At 39.4% G+C, this 19,779-nt stretch overlaps 1 protein-coding gene and 1 long non-coding RNA gene across 2 annotated transcripts in view; one reads left to right on the top strand and one right to left on the bottom strand.

Moving 5' to 3' along the window:
- The window catches only part of LOC148131984 (uncharacterized), a 42,726-nt gene extending 33,928 nt beyond the window's left edge, over positions 1 to 8,798 (bottom strand). Inside the window, exon 1 of the long non-coding RNA XR_015747235.1 lies at positions 8,691 to 8,798. This is a non-coding gene — a long non-coding RNA (uncharacterized LOC148131984). The remainder of the gene's footprint in view (positions 1 to 8,690) is intronic.
- A 200-nt stretch (positions 8,799 to 8,998) lies between these two features.
- Positions 8,999 to 19,779, top strand: part of CFAP20DC (CFAP20 domain containing) — a 183,795-nt gene continuing 173,014 nt past the window's right edge. The window contains exon 1 of the mRNA XM_087953924.1: positions 8,999 to 9,110. The gene's annotated coding sequence lies outside the window, so the exon portion shown is untranslated. The remainder of the gene's footprint in view (positions 9,111 to 19,779) is intronic.

Raw genomic sequence — 19,779 nt, 5'->3', positions numbered from 1 at the left:
AACCATGATGCAGCCCTCAATGAAATCAAGTTTGACACCCCCATTCTAGAGCAACTGTCTCCAATTGGCATCCTTCAAATGTACAGCACTCATTATTCTCAGCAGGTGGGTATGATGTGAATTGTAGTCCAACACAACTGGAAGATGCTAATCTGGGCAGGCTGCCTCAGAGCATTGTTAGGTGAACCTATTTTCAAAGCACCTGGCATTACCCATATAAACCAGGCATATTTTGGACTTAGGGGAAAAAAAACAATTTGAACTTACTGAAAGAGGTGAATATAACTTATTTTTGCCATTAGCTGAAAAGATGAAGCCATTTTGTAAAAATTGTTTCCCTTTGGAGTCTTTCGTTACTGTATGTGATAATAATGAGAACAGCCAGCCAAACTGACAGTTCATCATAGCTTACTGCTCTGTTGGGGCTACCTATCCTTAGGTTTGGCAGCTAAATTAAAAGCTCCTTTTTCTTAGCTGCTATTATTGTCTTCCTCACAGCCCTCATTGCGTTACAGAGGTAATTGGTTCTGTTATGTAAACAGTAGGAAAATATGTCCTCCCTTCTTCCAGTACTCTCAAAGGCACTAAACTACATCCCACACTGTGCCCAACTGTTGTGGTTTGGAATTAAATTGTAGGGGGATCAGCATGTCATTGCCCCTGCTTCTGCTGACCCTGTCGAGTTCCAGCAAAGAAAAGAGAGCCTGTAAGGCCAAGGTTTCCCAACCTTGGCAACTTTAAGATGTGTGGACTTCAACTCCCAGAATTCCCCAGACAGCATATGGTAATAACTCTGTTATTCTGTGTTCTGCTTTTGTTTTATGATTGCAGTTCTAGAAATGGGAAGATGTATACTACTTTCGTTTCTTCTATCTTCATATCGCAGAATCTCCATTACTTTATCAGCCCTAGTGTAATCTGTGGAATCAGTAGTGGACAACAGGGAGACCATTGGGGACTGCGGGACGGGGTTGTTACTCAAAGATTGGGTAAAAGCACGTGGATAATTTTGTGTAATTCCTATCTTCAGGATTGGAAGGGCTGCATCCCAGTCGTGTAAACAACTACGTAATCTATGCTATGCAAAATGGAATGTTAGGCCGGCTATTTCACTCTCTCGTCTTGAACAATCAACTACTGCAGGCATTTTAGTTGGTTTAGGGGGCTCAAGGGATAACGAAGGCAAAGGAATTCAAACCTAGTAATTGGATCTTAATTGAATGTCAATGGAACTTTTATGTTGGCTTTTAAAGCTATTGATTCTATAAAGGCTAAACTGGGAGAAGTCTGTTCTTTTCTTTGGTAACCTTGTCTGCTCCTTCTTAGCATTCTGCATTTCAAATGTTAGCTTCTGTGCCTACATTTAGTGGGTGACTTTCAGATTTTAGCCCATCTGCATTTCATTACTTATGTTATTCATGCATTAATCCATTGGCTTTGGTGCATTGCACTGACCTTTGGTGAACACGTGATCGTCTCTGTTTATCGTAATTTCTTATGTGATGGATTTGTTCATCCTAGGCCTTTGCACATAATTTTGCTGAGCTTTCTGTCTAAAAGTGTAGTGGACTTTTAATTATTTTGGGTCTTGAATGTTACATTAAAGGAGCAAAAGCCATTTTCAGTTTAGCCTGGCTTGAGAAAAATTATTCTGTTTTCTACAATGCAGTGACACATTTTTCTCCTTTCAATTTATTTCATCGGTTTATCTCCCTAGATTTTCCCAAATACCTCCTCTTTCAACCGCAACTGCACATTCTGAAAAAAGCAAATATATTTCAAGAGTGGAACCTTTAATCCTAGAAATCTGGGAATGAAGCAATGGTGGGAAGTGGGCCCAGGTGTAGCAACCAGATTAGATAGTTGTGTACAGAGGAGAAAACAGAAACAGGTCCAATTCTGATTGCCTTCTGATTGATACAAAGAGGAAGAATGTCCAGTGCTACTGGACATAAGGACCAGAAGAAATACTTAATGAGGTTTTATGTTTGAGAGTAAGATTTGTTAAAGAGATTGTGTGAATACTGGTTTTTCACACCCAGTTAATTCTAAGGCAAGTGATCAAAGAAATCATAATTGATTAAATGAGCTTCCTGCCACAGATGGGCAAAAATAAAGTTTATGTTATGGGAAAGTCATTACATTGCATCCAGTGGTGGGGTTCAAAAAAATTTACTACCGGTTCTGTAGGCATGGCTTGGTTGGCATGCAGGGGAAGGATACTGTAAAATCTCCAATCAGAGGTGATATTTGCCGGTTCTCCAAACTACTCAAAATTTCCGCTACCGGTTCTCCAGAACTGGCCAGAACCTGCTGAATACCACCTCTGATTGCATCCTTGGTGCACTCTGGTTGGTTGTTTTCTTGCAGACATTTCATTACCCAATCTAGGTAACATCAACAATGCTAGTAAGTATTGGGGCTTGCTTTCAGTTTATATTCTAGTGCCTTGTCCTGTCAGTGTTGGTGGGAGTGGTCTTAAGAGGCTTTTTGGTTGAGCCATTTACTGTTGGCTTGTCTGGCAGTTCCTTGATTGGGATATTATTTGATTGTTGGTCTGATGTTAATCTTGGAATTAATCTCTGCTCACTCAGGTGCAGATATTCTCCTTTATTGGTACTGATTGCATAACTAGCCATTTTCTCCAGGGTGCCAGCTTTTCCAAAAGTCAAAATATGCCAGAGGTACTTAATGTGGCTAATCAGACTGGCTTTCATAAGAGCCTCTCTCTAAAGGAGATGGATGGTTTTGAACCATGAAATACAAACAAACCTCCAAGGCAACACACCGTGGTTTTTTCCCCCCTTCCTGATCCCGGGTTTCTTTTGAGACTCCACTGGCTGCTGGATTTTTCTCCCAAGAGTATTAAGTTTTTCATGAAAATTACATCAATGTAATTTATGTGACTATGAATATGTACTTTATTTCTAGTGTATAATACAATATGCATAGGTAAAATATGGCAGGAAAACAATATAAAATTATTCAAAAAAATTAATAAACAAGCCAATCCATACCCAAACAGCACAAATATCATTTAGAGTAACTGTTATAGAGCCAAAGCTTTACATAGCAACAGCAATCAAGCAACATTTAGTAACCCTCCTGCCAATTCAATAGTCCACACAAAAGTTGCCAATATTGAGAAACATTGACAAAAAGAGACTTTTTCATAAACTTCGATAGAGGGAAATTTGCTTGTTTTTCTAAGGTAAGAATTAAGGACCTGTATTATTTTCAGCTCTAGATTAGCTTTTTCCTCCCAGGGAGGTCAAACACTGGAGTGGTTTCTACTCTAATTTTTTACTAAATTCATTGTTTCCCGTAGCGTTTATCTCCAGGCGAGCAAATAATGGATAGCCTAAACTATTGTGTATTCAATAGATTCAGCTCCTTTGTAAATATGAATGTAACTGAAGCTGCAATATATAACTTACCAAGTAATTTTAAATGTTTTTTCCTTTCCCCAAACATAAACAATTTTGAACTTTTGAGGGAACTTTTGTTTGTTTGTTTGTTTGCTGCCCAAGTACTTATGGTTACTTTAGAAAAAAACTAAACAACCCCGTGACTGTTGGGTTCCCCTTTGAGAGAAGCTAGTATGATCTGATGTGACCAGAATGAACATTAAATTTTAGGCTGACCATTTTTTTTAAACCCCAATACTGGATGGTCCTGTGAAATAGAAAAAATAATTGTAGTGGCAAATGAACTCCAACAATAGGACAATATTTACTTATCTAAACAGATAAAACAAAAAGACCATGGGAGGACAAAAATGCAGTGGGAACGGGAGAAACTTCCGATTTCCTGCCGGCTTCTCCACTGACTTGGCTTGTAAGAAGCTGGCAGGGAGTATCGGAAATTATGATCACATGACTGCGGGGATGCTGAACCAACCACACCTTTGTGAACAAAACCACACATCATGGAAATTTCAGTTCCACAAGAATAATCCATCTCAGATTACTTTTACACATTCTCTAAATTAGCAGATTTTTATGTACCTTGATTCAAAAATTATTGCAGTTTAATTCACTGTTCAGGCTAACTTGAGGGTACAAGCAGACAAACAAATAAACACAATGAGAGTTTTAGTAGTATATAGATTATATCACTGGAATTGGAGGAAAAGTGAACCTAGCTTATGGGCTTTCTGCTGATATTTATTTGGCATTGTAAGAAATAGGATGCTGTACGAGATAAGCCTTGTCTGATCTAGCTGAGCTATTCTTATCTTCTAAACTATACAATGCACCGATATCAAATGTAACTTTGGCAGCAGGAAATCTAGTCATTACTTGGTAAGATTTCCTTTAATGAAAATGTGGTTTCTAATTTTTTTCCCTGTGACCTTTTCTTGTTGCTTCAAAAATGTTTTTGAAGCAACCACAAAACATTTGCACATCACTGATAGAGAGGCTAAACTAAAAACATATTTCTATTTTGAAAAAAAATATCTAAGGGAAAATGCCAAATGCAAGCTCATTTGTAATTCTGAACAAAAGCAAGTTTGATATTGCTTATCTCTCTGTCAGATCTTTTTTGACAACAGACATGATTAGAGTCCTATTTTGACAGATCAGAATTGTTCCTATGAATGCACGAATTTCAGAATTGTAACAGCTGGCTCTGTTGCTAAGAATATATAACCATACTTTAGTTTGATGTAATCAAATTCAGAGACTGGAATATTTAAACAGAATATTTAAAACTAAAACATATTATTATCATTGTATCAATTATTTATCTTATTGCTGGAGAATCTTTTCCTTTTTAAACAGTAGTCTAATTATAATGCATTGATATTCTGTGAAGGCTTTCGGTCTATTATCAACATCAGAGGTGGGATTCAACTGGTGTTACTGTTCGGTAATGGTGCGTTTTGTGCGCGGGCGCTGCATGCACGTGTACAGCATTCATAAAAAAATATCAGCTATGCCGCCCACACAGCTGACAAGTGCTGCACGCGGGTGCGCAGCATTTGAAAATCCTCTTCTTTCTTGCTTTTTCAACCTCAGCTGTGCCGCGCAAAGCAAGTGAGGTTGGAAAAGCAGGAAATAAAGGACAGCCAAGAGCCCAGGCAGGTGGGTGGGCCAAACAGACGACCCAAAGATTGTCGCACAGAACCAGTTTGGTGTCTGCTGCTTTTCAGAGCTATCGGTTCTATAGAACCGGGCCGAACCAGTAGCATCCCACCCCTGATCAACATTCTCAACTTCTCAGTCATTGATAATCCCATATTAAGAAAGATAGTTTGAAGAAGCTTTCAATTGCATTTATTCAGATATAAGAAAAAGCTGAGTTTTATCCATTCCCTTCAATATGAGAAAATCATCAATGTACTTCATTTACTCAAGTACAGATAGTTCTCGGCTTATTACCAGTCATTTAATGACCGTTTAGTCAGAACAGCCTTTGTCAAGCACTTCTGGGCTGTTGTCAAATGTCATGCCAGACACCCCTCTGGTCACGTGACCACATTTTGAGCACTTGACCACCTGTTCACATTTACGACTGGTCAACAAGTGCCCTTTAATCATGTGATCGCCATTTGCAATCTTCTCTATTGGCTTCCCCAGAAAGTCAATGGGGAAGTTGTCAGGAAATGTTGCAAGCGGACAAAGTATTGGATTTGAGGTCCGTTTCCCTGCAAACCAAAGGATTTCCCCTCCCCTCCATGCAAAGAAGATAAATTATCTTGCACGTTATAGGACTGGATCTCATATCTGGTAAAAATGCTAGTGAATGCCAGCATCTGAGACTTTCAGAACACTTCTGTTCACTAGGGATTTTTCCTCAGAAGGGCAGAATTGCTGGGGTCTTCTGGAGGGGAAAACACTGGCAAACTCTATCATTTTCAGCCTTAAAGAACAATGGTGTTTGCAAGCATTTTCACCATCATTCTTGTGATTGTAAATTAGTAAAAAAAATCATTCTGGTCACCGTCTTAATGTTTTGAAAATGTCTGGGATGGGCATTTGATATGGCCTTGTTTCTCCTTTTTAGCTCTAAAAATCAGAACCCAACACATACCAGAGATTATATGTTCTCTCTTAAGCAACATCCCTGGTTAATTTGAGCACAACTCGAACCTATAGTTCAAAATTAGATGCACTAGACATAGTGAATTTTGGGTACATCGCTTTTGCCACTCATGCTCAGAAATTTGGAAAACAAGAGTTCCTTGTTGCATATGAACTCAAGAAATTCTAGTAAATTCACATTAATTATGAGGCATCAGCATGATCAAATAAACTACATTTTTTTTTAATGACAGTTGGGAATCTAAGCCACAATCATGCTCACTGAGCCAAACCCAGACAGAATTTTAGCTGAGCAGGATATATGAAAAGACTATTACTTGATAGGGATTTATTTTAAAATCTAACTCTCACCTGCCCCAGCAAACATGGGCAGTGGAAAGGGATTGCATTATGAATTATGATTCATAACATTATCTTCTTTCCCTTTTTCATCTATTTTTATTAAATAAACAAGCAAAAAACAAAAAGGAATACACATAAACTTTACACTAAAGTGAAATCTGAAATAAAAATTATAAAAAATAAAATTCAAAAAAGACAAAACAAAAGCATTATAGGCAAAAACATTTTAGTAACTTCCCTTTTTCTAAAATAATATTTCTCATTTCTATTTGAATTTTTAAAAATTCTTTTTAAACAGCTCCTCTTTTTCTTCAAATATTACATTCTATGTATCTGTGGAATAAAGGCAGAGTCACTTTTCAGAATGAGATACGTGTTCAAACCAGACATCACAATTTCTATCCAGGGTTTGTTCTGTTAAATCCATCCCAATCTTAATCTGAAGAGCCCAAAGCCATATTCCCTTCACAGTTACATTGCCACAACAAACATGTAATTTATTTATTACATTTATATGTCATCTAAATCCCTGACTCTGGATGGCTTGCAAACATAAAAAGATAAATAGAAAAGCATTTAAAATGTTAAAGCTATGCACATCAAAAATGTAAAAATTATGCCTAAAACCAGATCTAAGGAGATGGACAACATGGGGATAAGGTCTTCTTATCCCATCAATTGTAGATAAAATGAAATAAAATCTAAACGTATTCTATGTATTAACAGGAAAAAGCCATTTATGTTTTTCCTTCTCACACCAGAAATGGAGAAGAATGATAAGAGCATTTTTGGTACAATAAATAGATATACATCGATTTCTGGGATAAATACAACACCTCAAATTATGGCTTCCATAAACATGAGGGAGAAGAAATATAGATTTACCTATACCTGTGCATAGGGGCTTAATTCAGACTTGGAGATCTCAACTTTGCTTGGCAACAGCTCATAAGTGGCTTACCCTTTATTAATTTATTTATTAAATTTATATGCCACCCATCTCATTCTGAAAAGTGACTTTGCTATTCCAAAGTTTTCCACCTCCCAACCAAATCCATAATCCTGGGGTGGGTTTGTTTGTTTTTTGGCACTCTTCCATCTCAATGCTACCAACTCCAACCTCTTTTTCCCTTTTTTCTAGACCAGACCAAGTTGGCTCAGTGATGCTTGGGATATCTTTTAAGACAAGATCCATCAGGATGGTTACAATATTATGATTTTGCACAGAAGCTCAAAGCAACATGCCTAAGGCTCTCTTCTTTTCCCTCCATCCCCATAACAGCAACCCTGCTAGCTGCCAAGAAGCTAGAGAGATTCTATACACAGATAGTCCTCAACTTACAACAATTCATTTAATGACCAAAGTTATAATGGCATTGGAAAAAAGTGACATAACCATTTTCACACTTATGACCATTACAGTGCCCCCATGATCATGTGATCAAAATTTGGATGCTTGGCAAATGACTTATATTTATGATAGTTGTAGTGTCCCAGCTTTTGCTACCTTCTCACAAGCAAAGTCAATGGGAAAGTCAGATTCACTTAAAAACTGTGGTACTAATTTAACAAGTGCAGTAATGTACTGTCGCAAGAAAGATTGTAAAATGGGGCAAAGTTCCCTAACAACTCTCTTGCTTAGCAACAGAAATTTTGGGCTTAATTGTGCTCATAAATTGAGGGCTATCTGTAATAAGCAGCCCAGTCATAACGAGTCCGAGTTCCAACTTACATATAAATACGTGTTAAAGACAGACTTAGGAAAGAACTCATTGTTAATCCAGGGACTGCCTGTATTATATAAATTCTATGACAATGATAGCCTAATGGAAGAATATATACTGAGTGAATTTTCTTCATAATATATTTACCCAAGGAAGCTGGGTGACTTTATTCCCAGCGTTCTTTAAAACTTATTTAGAGATGTTTAACTTATAATTGGTAAGATTCTAATATAATTATAATTCACTTAATAAATGTTTTGCTTAGCAACTGAAATTTTGGGCTTAATAAGCTGAGGACTATCTTTATAGAGAGAGTATGTATCTATCTAGTCTATCAATCTATTTTATCAATTATTTTACCTTATCAATCTTATTTACCTACCTACCTACCTACCTACTTACCGTGTCCGTCTGTCTGTCGATATCTATCTATATCTATCTATCTATGAGGGGGAGGGCAAAGAGCAACCTTCCACAACCTGGTGCCCTCTCCCTGGCCTACAGCTCTAAACAAACTCTGCGGGCCTTTCCCCGCACCCAGGGATGCTCAGCCCCGGCTCCGAAGCAGAGGCGCAACTTTCCTCCCTCTCCGCTTGCAGGGCATTGTCACCATGGCAGCCCAAACACAAGGCAAGCGGCTCTGCCGGCTTCTCGCGCGTCTCCTGGCGGGACTTGGCGGCGCTCGGGCGGCGGATCCCGAAACCGCGCAGCGGAGCGCAGCCATAGCAGCTCCCAGGGCGGGAAGAGGGTCGCCGAGGATTCCTTCCCTCGCCGTTTCCAGGCCTCTTCCAAGCGGCTCCCGCCATCTTGGCCCGCGGGCGCAGCGCCCGGGGGTATCTTTGGGGAGCGCGGGCGGATGGGCGCGCACGTCTCCGCCGGACTCTGGTCCTCCTACCTGCGGGGAAGGCCTTGAGGCCAACTAGGCTGGTTAAACAAGCTCAAGTTTTACCCCGCGGCCTTGGCCTCTTTCATGTCTTCTTCCCTTGCCGCCGCGCAGGTAAGGCCCCCTGGGTCGCTCTCTTGTCTCTCCTCCAGGGCGCAACTTTGGGCACGCTTACCTGCCCGCCAGCCCTTAAGCCCATTCAAATAGGAAGGAGTCGCTGCAATGGAAAAGCAGCGGCTTTTTTTTTTTAATCGTTGGGGATGACCGTGACGTGATGGAGGTAAGATGGATGTAAGAAAGCACGAAGAAGTTGCTATTTCTTCGGTCTTTTTGGCGCAAGAAGGCGCCTTTGGGTTTTTCTCGTTGCCGGTGCAGCTTAGAAAACAGACGGGGCGTTTCTCAGGCGGGTCGAGGCCGCCGGAGATGGAAGGACGAGGCCTGCCCAGCTTGAGGCGGTGGGGCAATGGAAAGCGCCGAGGAGTCTTTTTAAGATCAAATAATACGCAGTAGTCTTATAGACACCTGCACCGAAATGAAGAGACGCCGTAGTGTGAAAGCTGGGAGAGGCCCTTGAGAAATAAAACTCAACGCTAGAAAACGACAGGTGCGTTACAAATAAAATGAGCCTGTTGGTTTTTTTTAACGCGTTGGTTTGAGGCTTTTTAACAGCCCCAAATCGTCCAGAACGAGACGAAATGGCCTACTTTGCAACCTATCAAGCCGAACTTAGTACAGTGCTTAAGAAGACTAGTAGGCCTTAATGAAATAAAACACCCTCCCTTGAGAAAAGGAAGTGCCAACTTCTCCGCCAAAGTAACTGAAGTTGCTAATTATATAGAGCTAGATCGCTCTGCTGAAAAAGGATTGGTGATATCCCCCATTACCACCAAAAAACCCCAACCCCCCTAATTTATAATTCAAAATTAATATTTTGGAGAAATGGTCAGAACCATCAACCAATGAAAATCTACAATCATAAATAGCTAGACTGCAGTGTTTCTCAAATTTGGCAACTTTAAAAATTATGGACTTCAGCTCCTAGAAAATAAGGTGTCTAAGGGAGTTCTGGTTGAAGTCCACAATTCTTGCCAGGTTTGAGAAACACTGTCCCAAAGGTACTATATTCAAGAAGCAACTGGACTTTGAGGTTTTTTTTAAAGATGTTTCGCTTCTCATCAGGTCTGACTGGATGGTGGGGAGGTGAAGAAGCTTCTTGGATGAGAAGTGAAATGTCTTCAAAGAAAAACCAGAAAGTCCAGTTACTTGAAAAAGCATCTTTGGGACAACCATAACCTAGATGACTGAGAATCTCCATAGACAAAGAGCTAGAAGGGTTTGATGCAGGACAATTTCCTGTGAGTGTCAAGTTGGATTTCTCATTCCAGGTTGGATTTCTCAGTCCCAAGTTTTGTTATGCAACTGCTCCCAGTGTGAATTAAGCTTCTAAAAGGCAATCATAAGTTTTATTTGCTTGCTTTATTTATGAACTTTTAGCTATTCATAGTTAATAAGAGATTAAACACCAACCATTTTTGGACATAGGACATGGTTTCTGTGTCTGTTACTGACTTTTAATTCATCAAAGCCTTCTAATCTTGTATCACAGGTAAATTTAATCGGTTTGCCTGATTGAAAAGTCTTTATCAATTATTGATCACTTTGGGAAATACTATTCTGATAGAAAGTTTTTTTAAAGAATATTTCATTTTTACTTTTATTTCTTATGAATAAAAAGAGGTAATTTTATTTCTTAGAAATTTTACATTTTAGTAATTTGGGCTCAGTTAAGAAGGTTTATTTCCAACAACATTCACAGGGATAAGGACTAGCATTGGCCTGTCCTACCTGCCATCTTGAAGAATGAAACCTACAATACAGGAAAATTATATTTAGGGAACCAGGAATATAATCAATAAAAAGCGTGGTGAAATAAAAAGAATCTGGCAATTTTACTAAAGTGGGAATATGGCTTGCTTTATGCACACAATGGTTTACTGATAATAATGGTTAACCTATGACTATCACTAAGTGTTGTATCTTATGATTCTTGATGAATGTATTTTATTTTTTCTTATTATGACAAAATTCTATTCTATTCAATGTGCACAATCTTAATGTACTTATATGCACACCTACAACTAAGCAGATGTTTGAATAAATAAGTAACACATTATACCATAAATTGGAATTGCTCCATACTGTACATTCTAAGGTTTACTTAGGGTAATTAATACGACTTGTTTATTTGAGCAAATCTTCAGGATCCTAGAAGACCGGCTGAGATTGTGCTTTTAAAAATGAATTAGCTTTATCAACAAATATTAGTAGGTAACTGTTCTTCTCTCCCTCTGTCTTTATAAAAACTTCAGTGTTGATTTATTTAATTGCTACTAAGTCAGAGAAAATAAAGATTTTAGTGTTTTTCTTTCATTCTGGTCGATAAGAAACATTGCTGGAAGCTAAACCTTATTGAACTCAATTAAATCCAATTAATTTCAAGATAAAATGTGCAAGATCAGGTGACATGGCTGTCATGCACATTTTGCTTCAAGAAAGCCTTAATTCCAGTAAAAAAGGTACTGGGTCATGGTGGAAGGTTACAAAGCATTCAGTAAGAGTTCTTCAATTTCCTCCCTGACAGTGTGTGAATAATCTATATTGCTCTTCCTGGAAGGGTGAAAGTTATCCTAAGATGAAGAAGATGAAGATCCATCTTGTTAACATAATAGTTTTACTCCTCTTTCCCCCCCCCAAAAAATGGCTTGTGCCATAAAATGCTATTACTCTTTACACATAAAACATGGAAGTCAGCAACCTAGGAATAAGATCACTTAAAAAAAATCCTTACATCATATTTGCAGGACTGTTAACATGGTACAGGTAGTCCTTGATGTATGACTACAACTGAGCCCCAAATTTCTGTTCCAAAGTGAGACAGTTGTGAAGTGAATTTTGCCCCCATTTTAGGACCTTTCTTGCCACAGTTGTTAAATGAATCATTGCAGTTGTTAAGTTACAAACACTGTGTTATCTGTATTTTGAATCTGACTTCCCCATTGACTTAACTTGTTAGAAGATTGCAAAATGTGTTCACATAACCCTAGGACACTGCAACTGTCATAAATATGAGTCAGTTGCCAAGCGTCTGAATTTTGATCACATGATCATGGGCATACTGCAATGGTTGCAAGTATGAAAAAAATGTCACTTTTTTTAGTGCCGTTATTAACTTTGAACAGTCACTGAAATTAAATTGTAAATTGAGGACTACTTGTACTTAGTCCTGACCAATAAAGAGAAAGAATGTTAAAGTTCCTCTGTGTGTGTGTGTGTATTCAATTTATAGAATGGAATAGAATTATTTATTGCCCAAGTGTGATTGGACACACAATGAATTTGTCTTTGGTGCATATGCTCTCAGTGTACATAAAAGGGAAAAAAATACATTCATCAAGAATCACAAGATACAACACTTAGTGATAGTCACAGGTTACTAATAAGCAATCAAATCATACTAGGAAACAAAACAATATAAATTGTAAAGATACAAGCAACATTGTTATAGTCATAAGTGGGAAGAGATGGGTATTAGGAAGGATGAGAGGAATAATAGTAATACAGTCTTAGTAAATGAGTTGAGTGTTGTGGGAATTAGTTGTTTAGCAGAGTGATGGCACTCGGGGAAAAAACTGTCCTTGTGTCTTATTGTTCTGATGTGCAGCCCTATAGCGTTGTTTTGAGGATAGAAGTTGAAACAATTTATGTCCAGGATGTGAGGGGTCTGTAGATATTTTCACAGCCCTCTTTTTGACTCGTGCAGTATACAGGTCTGTTGAAGTCTGTGTCTGTCTTGTTTGGTTGCAGAGCCAAACGAGACAGTTATAGAGGTGCAGATGATAGACTCAATAATTTCTCTGTAGAATTGAATCAGCAGCTCCTTGGGCAGTTTGAGCTTTCTGAGTTGGCGCAGAAAGAACATTCTTGGTTGTGCATTTTTGATGACTTTTTGATGTTAGATGTCCATTTTAAGTATTGACGTATGATCGAACCTAGAAATTTGAAGGTCTCTACTGTTGATACAGTGTTGTCTAGTATTGTAAGAGATGGTAGTATGGGAGAGTTTCTCCTAAAATCTACCATCATTTCTACGATTTTGAGTGTATTTAGTTCAAGATTGTTCTGGTTGCACCACAAGGCTAGTTGTTCAACCTCCTGTCTGTATGCAAATGAGACCGATCACTGTTTTATCATCTGCAAACTTCAGTACTTTAACAGAGGGATCTTTTGGTATATAGAGTATATATAAATATAGGTATATATAAATACCAAATGCATTTGATATTTGAGAAGAAATGCTTCTGGTCTCCCAATATAGCAACACTTTACTATTCATTTAAGCAAGCTGATTTTTTTCAGGCTTCGTGTACAAGGTTTTCACTGATTAAACTGAATATAAATTTAGAAGCAGTAATAACTTTTTCTCAGATTCAAGAGGCAGCTAGGCCTGTTAAAGAGCAGGGAAATACTGGCCTTGCATGAACATTTATTAATGTGGCTTTTTGCTGCCCACACCCTGGCGACGGCAGGGTCTGAGTTCAGAGCCCTGGGCCTCTCATGGTAAATAAATAAACACACGGACACAATGTTTACTCGGGATGAAGGCCTTTGAACAAAGGCAGGTACCTCCTTTTATTAGGTTGCTTGCAAGCGTCATAGCAGAAACAAGGAAATTTTCCTTATAAGGTAATCTACATAATTATGCTAATGCAAAAACTATACCATTGCTGGGGTCTTATCACCTCCACTCTTAGCCCTGCCCAGTTACTTTCTTTTCCCACATAACTTTCGTTTCTCCAGCCAGTATTTTTCCACAAAGTCAGCACTTTATCACATAGCAACATTACTGTCCATCCAGCACTTTTACAAGGTTGACCATTGCAACATTTAGCGTCCATTTATTGTAACAGTTGTACATCGCAACATATTAATAATTTCAAAATGCACAACTCTTTCACATACAGTGGATCTTTTCACAATTAAATTCATCATATAAGTGCTATTATACAAATCCTATTCTGTTTTCTTGGATTATTCCCTAGTGAGCAAATAGGTAGATATATGTACCGTATATGCCGGCGTATAAGACGACCCGCGTATAAGACGACCCCCAACATTTCCACTCAAAATATAGTTTGTTATATACTCGCCCTCTTCCGCACGCCTTCCACTTTGCACTTTTTTTTTTGAGGCACTTTTTGCATCGTGGAAACGAATCCCATGAAGCCGGGAAGGAGCAGCCAGCCTTCTCCCAGCTCCCAGAAGCGAGGCTCGCATCGCCCAGGCTCCGCTGAGGGACCGGCTGCTGTCAGGAGCACACGTTGGCTGGCGGCTCCGCACGGCTCCAGTCCGTTGCCTCGGGAAGGAAAGGCAAAAAGGAAGAGCCGCGGCGGCGCTTGCAATGGCAGCAGCGGCTCCTGGTTTTGCCTTCCTTCCCGAGGCAACGCGGACTGCAGCCGCGCGGAGCCGCGCCAGCAGTAACAACTCCTGACAGCCCCAGCCGGATACCTCAGCGGAGCTCGGGCGGTGCAAGCCTCGTTTCCTTGGGAGCTGGGAGAAGGCTGGCTGCTCCTTTCGGCTTCACGGGATTCGCTTCCACGGCGCAAAAGTGCCTCAGCCGCGGGCAGCCGCAGTGCTTCCCAATTACTATTTGCCGGCGTATAGATCGACCCGGCATATAAGACGACCCCACAATTGAGGCATGTTTTTCAGGGCAAAAAAGTCATCTTATACGCCGGCAAATACGGTGTATAGTATGTGCAGTTATATGAGAGCATGCCTCATAAAATATAGAGGCATGTACAAGTAATAACATATATGATTGCACTGGATTCATATATTATGCTGTGTCCAAAAGAAACCAACTACAATCAAATAGGCAAAGGCAACATCAAAGTTCAATGACTTTTGTCTTGTCCAACTTTTATAATACATTTATTTTCTGAGAAAGTTGTGTTTACTTCAGTCAAGTTTCCTCTAAATTACCTAAGACACCAATCTTAGCTAAAATAACTGCAGAAATTATTCTTTCCCTACTCCCCATTGTGCAATGATGTCTTTATGCAGCTATTTTACATTAAAAAGCAGTGGAACTGCCATATTAAAACCTAGCTCACACACCGCATATTATCTTTCCTGCATTATGACATATTGATGTGCTATAAAATTGTCAACTTCATTTCTACTGTACTATTGCTGTGACATAAAGTTGTCATTGCTTTATTGGATGTAAATATATAGTGTTAACAGTGAAACTGAACCGTAACACTTTCCGCATAACTGCAGTTAAAAGTACTAAAATTTGTTGATCAAATTCAAAGTTGGCTATCTATTGCATTTGATATCCTTATAATTATACATATACTAAGTTGACATGTAGCTTAGTAAAAAGACCTACACTAAGAAAATTATGGTGTTTGTCAGGTGATACATACATACATACATACATACATACATACATACATACATACAATTATTTGCAGCTAATATGTTTATGCTTAATTTTAAAAAAGCATTATTCAATCTTAAGCTTTAAAAGTTAGAAGAAGCAGACGTAATTGGTGTGATTTCAGTATTACCCTTTTAGTGTGCTTATCACAGATTCATGGTCTCTATAAAAAGTGTGAATGCAAAAGCAAGTTTTATTATTTGTAATGTTTTTAAATATTTGCTATAAATTATTAAATAAGAAAAATAGTTGATTTTATTTTCTCAGTGAAAATTTGTAGTTACTGGAGAAGTGCAATAATAGGAACAATCCTTGTATTATATATCACAGTAATTATGCATAACATATCTGAGTGGCAAAAATCTAGAAGGCCACTATATTGCAGCAATTACTTAGAACTTTCCATAGCATTTTGCTACTATATAGTTTTCATCTGTCATGTAATCTCAAATCTCTCAGCCATGTCATCATGCTAACTGGGAGTATATGTGCTTCCAGCAATAAAGAGGGCTATTTATAACCTATATCATGTTGGAGAATATATACTTTCTTATTTATTTCTATATCATAATTAATATACCAAGTACACAGAAACATATTCTATTTTAATCCTATTAATACCAAGGCTGCAAACTGTTTAAATTTACTTCAGAAATCACTAGCTTTGATTACATTTCAGGAAAAGGTCTTGCTATAAAATTTTAATGGTGTGTGTTTTTTGCAAGACTAAAGCGTAGGATTTAAGTTTATGTATTTTAAATGAATTATTTAGAAGAAAAGCCATCTTAATTTCTAGAGTTCTTTTAGCCCCAAGTAACAAGCAATTTGCTTGTAGCTTGCAAATTAAAAAGTCCTATTTCACTGCATTTATTGCATCCTCCGGGCATCAGCCATTGGCCCTGTTCAGGATGATCTGGCCCCTGCTAGGTGAAGAGAGATTGGTAGAGTATCTTTATGGTACTGTAGCTGTGAGGACTATTTTCAGTTTGCGATGGATAAAATCATTCAGGCTTACTCTGAGTTGGATTCCAGCTAGGCCAAGTCCTATGGAGGTGTCATCCTCTCCTCTGAATGAGGTGATTGAGGCAGAAGTCTTGTGTGTTATCTGGGATGAGTTGAAGCCCATCAGTGTGTCAGAGTTCTGAGTAACGCACCCATTGAAAGCAGAACTCCAAGTCAGATAGATTCCTCAAAAGAACATGTTTACTGGATACATCATATTGGCACAGCCGGTGAACCAACTCTGAAGGTTCCTGCGGGTTTCACCTAATTAAAAGAGTAAAACTTCCCCCATCCCCAGGTGTCATCAGTCACATTGTCCAATAAATACAGCTGGCAGGATCCTCTTCCCCAGGGATGGGATTAATTTTTTTTTAACAACCAGTTCTGTGGGCGGGGCTAGGTGGGTGTGGCGAGGTGGGCATGGCCATGTGACTGGGTAAGCGTGGCTTCTCTTTTTTTGCAGCAACCCCCTCCCCATTTATTTTTTTTTGCTCCTGGGCCTCAGGGAAGCCTCTTGGGCAAAGCAGTAAGACAGCGAGCGGGATCCCAGCATAGCTGATTTTCAGAACAGCTGGTCGTCGGGAGGAAAAAAAAAATACCTTAAGGAGTAACTGGATGGAGAAGAACTCAGTCAGCGATGTTGCGCATGCGCGATAAGGACTGACTGGGTAGGGAGGGGAGTGGCAAGCGGAGAGGGGCGGGGCCAGCCAGGGCCACAATTTGCCGGTTCTCCGAACTGCGCAGAATTATAACAACCGGTTCTATAAAACTGGTCCGAACCAGTAGAACCCCACCCCTGCTCTTCCCCCTTCATCAGTCATCTGTTATGATGACCTTGGTTCCCACAGGAAAAACTTTTTATTTTGACTGTGAGCTGGGATATCTGATTCCCCTCTCCCTTCCCTCTCACAGGCTTCGTGGCAACTACGAGGCAGCACAAGATGGCTTCAGCCAGGTTCACTTCAGAGTTGACACAATGCTGAAGAAGCAGACAACACTGTTAGAGCTGTTTGTATGCTAGAACCAGATCCCTCCTGCATGATTGTTAAGATTCCGAGGGGAAATGTGAGTTGGGTCTGTGTAGTTGTAAATGCCTCTTTGAGACATAGGCACTGCTGCCAGCTCTGAAAGATGGCCCTGGAGGAAGCACAGTCTTTGGACTCCTTTCACTCAGGATTCATACTAGGCTATAATATAGTACAGGTAGTCCTCAACTTACAACCATTCATTTAGTGACTGGTTTGTGACTGAAAGTTACAATGGGATTGATGGCCATTTTTCACCCTTACAACCATTGCAGCATCCCCATGGCCATGCGATCAAAATTCAGATGCTTGGGAACTGACTCCTACTTATGATGGTTGCAGAATCCCAGGTTCACGTGATCACATCCTATGACCTGATGAGCAAACTCAATGGGGAAGCGAGATTCACTTAACAACCGTGTTATTAACTTAACAACTTAAGTGATTCACTTAACAACTGTGGCAAAAGGACCTTGGAATACTCACCTCTAATGATCTAAGTGCTAGAGCCCACTGCAACTACATAGCCAAAAAGGCATTAAGAGTTGTTAACCTAATCCTACGTAGCTTTTTCTCTGGTAATATCACACTACTAACCAGAGCATACAAAACATTTGCTAGACCAATACTTGAATACAGTTCATCAGTCTGGAACCCTCATTACGTATCTGATATTAGCACAATTGAGAAAGTCCAGAAATATTTCACAAGAAGAGTTCTCCACTCTTCTACTCGTTGTAGAATACCTTATGCCACCAGACTTGAAATTCTAGAACTAGAAAACCTTGAATTACGCCGTCTTCGGTCTGACTTAAGCATGGTATATAAAATCATACATTGCAATGTCCTACCTGTCAATGAATACTTCAGCTTCAACCATAACAACACAAGAGCACACAATAGATACAAACTCAAAGTTAACCGCACCAAACTTGATTGCAGGAAATACGACTTCAGCAATAGAGTGGTCAATGTCTGGAATACTCTACCTGACTCTGTAGTCTCTTCCCCAAACCCCAAAAACTTTAACCTTAGACTGTCTACTATTGACCTCACCCTTTCCTAAGAGGTCTGTAGGGGGCGTGCATAAGCGCACCAACGTGCCTACCGTCCCTGTCCTATTGTTTCTCTTATTCTTTTTTTTTCCTTATATGTACCCATTTCATGTATTCACAACCATGTATACACTTATACTTATTATCTTGTAAACAATTGGCAAATCAAATAAATAAATAAAGAAAGAAAGAAAAGTTGTAAAAAGGGGCAAAACTCACTTAACAAATGAACAACAGAAATGTTGGGCTCAAATTTGGTCGTATACTGAGATAACTTTGGTTGTGTTGTCAATAATCTTTCGCAGTGGTATATCCATCCTGCCTCTCCTTGGTGGCCTTTGATACCATCAAACATGGTATCTATTTGGCCTGGCAGTGGCTCATGGGCTGGGAATGGGGACATTGTTTTCCTCCTTCTTCTGGGTTAGTTCCAGTCAGCGTTAAGTCTTAGGCCTCTGTTTTTCAAGGAGCCTCAAGGCTTTCCCTCTTCTTTTGTCACATCTATATGAAGCTGCTGGGTGAGCTCAACCATCAATACAGGATGAAACACCATTAATATGCTAAGAATATCCAGTAGTACATTTCAGCCATCGAAGTAAACCTATCAAGAGTCTGTCTCAGAGTCTGGAGGTTGTGAAGGACTAGATGACATGCCATGAAAAACGGTCGCAGTTTAGAATTCTGGTTCTGGTTCCTCCATATACACTACAGCAGGGATTCCCACTTCCGGGCCATGGACCAGTACCAGTCCATGGCCTGTTAAGAACCAGGCCGCTTGCGGCAAGCAAGCAAACAAATCTTCATCTGCGCATGCACAGGATTTAAGTTGCGTGAAACCATCCCCCTGAGCCATGGAAGACAATTTTTCTTCCCAAATTGGTCCCTGGTGCCAGAAATTGGAGACCGTTGCAGTACAGGAATAATAATAGCAGATTTATATATTGCCCCATAGTTATATACTGCCCCATTACAGCACTCTCTGAGCAGTTTACAATGTCAGCACATTGTGCCCCACAACTATCAACCTTGGAAGGATGGAAGGTTGAGTCAACCTTGAGTCTGTCAGACCTAGATTTTTCTCCAGGCATTTGGATCCTAGTGATTAAAATCCCCTTTTAGTTGTTTAGTTGTCAAGTTTGGTTGCCATTTTATGTACTGTATTTTTTTAACGTTCGGTTTTTTTTTGTATATGTATA

This window comes from Notechis scutatus, chromosome 2 (assembly GCF_049901735.1).
Source record: "Notechis scutatus isolate UNSWTSFEM ecotype Mainland chromosome 2, rNotScu1.2, whole genome shotgun sequence".
Classification (NCBI taxonomy): domain Eukaryota; kingdom Metazoa; phylum Chordata; class Lepidosauria; order Squamata; family Elapidae; genus Notechis; species Notechis scutatus.
This window is presented reverse-complemented; position numbering and strand designations above follow the sequence as displayed.